This window comes from Macaca thibetana, chromosome 7 (assembly GCF_024542745.1).
Source record: "Macaca thibetana thibetana isolate TM-01 chromosome 7, ASM2454274v1, whole genome shotgun sequence".
NCBI lineage: Eukaryota > Metazoa > Chordata > Mammalia > Primates > Cercopithecidae > Macaca > Macaca thibetana.
In genome coordinates, this window is record NC_065584.1 from 97204719 (window position 1) to 97207247 (window position 2529).

Here is a 2529-nt window from a genome sequence, read left to right on the forward strand (position 1 = left end):
GTGTTTTTTAAAAGAAAAACATATTTAAGAAGTGTATTCAATCATTTCCTTAAGTTGAATATTATCTTTAAAACTGAAATGTATACACTTTAAATTGTCTTAAAACTGAAGAATAAATCAGCCCCTCGCCTAGCCGATGGGAGCGCGGTGGCCCGGCGCCCGCCCAGAGGGTCACGCCAAGCCAAGGGCGCCCCCGCGGCGCCCAGGCACGAACCCGGGTCCCCGCCGCCGCGGGCCCGGGCATTTTTAGTCAGGGGATGCTTAAGGGAGGCCGGCCGCGCCCGGTGCATTGTGGGAGTCGCTCGTGGCCCATTTTCCGGGAGGAGGCGGATGGCACAAAGCAAGCGGTGAATCAGTAAAGAACCCGGCCAACCCGCAGAGGGAGGGGTGGGGGTGAGCTGTGAGGAGAGCAGGCCCGAGAACCATGTCTACGGGTGAGTCCTTTAACCCGGAAAGTTACAAATTGGACAAGAGCTTCCCGCTAGCCAGATTTACTGAACTGAAGGGCACAGGCTGCAAAGTGCCGCAAGATGTCCCGCAAAAATTGCTGGAATCTTTATAGGAGAACCACTTCCAAGAAGATGAGCAGTTTCTGGGAGCCGTTACGCCAAGGCTTGGCATTGGAATGGATACTTGTGTCATTCCTTTGAGGCACGGTGGGCTTTCCTTGGTTCAAACCACAGATTACATTTACCGGATCGTAAACGACCCTTCCGTGATGGGCAGGATAGCACGTGCCAACGTCTTCAGTGACCTCTACGCAATGGGAGTCACAGAATGTGACAATATGCTGAAGCTCCTTGGAGTCAGTAATAAAGTGACCGACAGGGAAAGGGATAAAATGATGTCTCTGGTTATCCAGGGTTTTAAAGACACAGCTGAGGAAGCAGGAATATCTGTAAGGGGCGGCCAAACCATACTAAACCCCATGATTGCCTTGGGAGGAGTTGCTACCACTGTCTGTCAGCCCAGTGAATTTATCATGGCCAGCCCCAAGTTGGACCAGCAACAGGGGTTGGTGTCCCCTCCTGGGATCTGTGAGGCAGCAGCTGAAGGACGAATAAATTTGAAGTTGGAGAAGGCCTACACATGCACCACATCCCTAACCTACAGAACCCTGGAGATACAGTATTAGAGTCCAGCCCCTCTGACAATCCAGAGGTATCTACTGAGCATTTTATTCAACAATACCGTTCATGCTCCTTAATGACAGCACAGCCGGCCAGCCTCATCTAACAATAAAATTTTGAGCACAACTATACTGCCAAGGGAGAGACTCTTTTATTCTAAAATTATTTCAGCCATTTGGTTGCCCTCTTCAGCAATCAGTTTAAGAAATTGGGGCCAGGCGCGATGGCTCACGCCTGTAATCCCAGCACTTTGGGAGACCAAGGCAGGCGGATCACGAGGTCAGGAGATCGAGACCATCCTGGCTAACACAGTGAAACCCCTTCTCTACTAAAAAATACAAAAAAATTAGCCAGGCGTGGTAGCAGGCACCTGTAGTCCCAGCTACTCGGGAGGCTGAGGCAGGAGAATGGCATGAACCCGGGAGGCAGAGCTTGCAGTGAGCCAAGATCGTGCCACTGCACTCCAGCCTGGGCGACAGAGCTAGGCTCCCTCAAAAGAGAGAGAGAGAGAGAAAAGAGAGAGAGAGAGAGAGAGAGAGAGAGAGAGAGAGAAGGAAGGAAGAAAGGAAGGAAGGAAGGAAAATTGGAGTCAACTAAATATTGATATCCAGATTCTAAATTTTAAGTATCAATTTCTCTTTTAATCTTAGATGTCGTGGTGGAAGGAAAAATCAGTTAGCAAATAAGCAATCCCAGAAAAAGTGTAGCTAGCTATTTGATGCCTTTATGCCTTACGACAATGTTGAACGCAATGAGAAGGATAGGTTCCCTTTATTGAAAGTTTTTTGTACATTCCAGACCTAAATCAATGTGTACTACTTTGGACCTTAGCCTTGGAAGAAGGAACAGCTCTTTCTCTTCTGGCACCACAGTGTATCTGCATTTGATTTTCTCCCATTGTGCATGAGCACCTCACGGGCCACAAAGATGCGCTTTGAGAGCACCCTGAGATGAAGTTTATTTTAAAAGGAACAACAACAAACACCAACAATCAACACCAACACCAGACCCACAGGGGCTGTCCAATGTACATTATTATCATCTCCTTGTGTTATGAGTATTGAGTTTTAGAACACAGTTTGGAAAGTGCCAATTTAGAATATTAATGTCTTTATCTTTAATTTTACTTTTCATTCTGTAAACATAACTAGATTATAAACAATTTTGTTTCAAATGCACTAGACTTTTTAGCTAATTCAATTGTAAGTAACTTTAATTAAAAATGTCAAGTTTATACTCATCAAAAAAAGAATCAATGAAGAAGATAATTTATTACATAATCACTAACAAAAATCTTGCCATGTAGAGAAGGAGGCATTAAAAAGGATTCACTTCAAGGAGTCAATCCACAGGGTGCATCTCTGCACTTGCTGTACCCACTTACTGGAACGTTCTTACC

General features: G+C 45.9%; 1 pseudogene; it reads left to right on the plus strand.

The window, feature by feature from the left end:
- The first annotated feature begins 332 nt into the window (after nucleotides 1-332).
- On the plus strand, nucleotides 333-1251 carry LOC126958031 (selenide, water dikinase 1-like; annotated as a pseudogene).
- Nucleotides 1252-2529: the final 1278 nt, after the last annotated feature.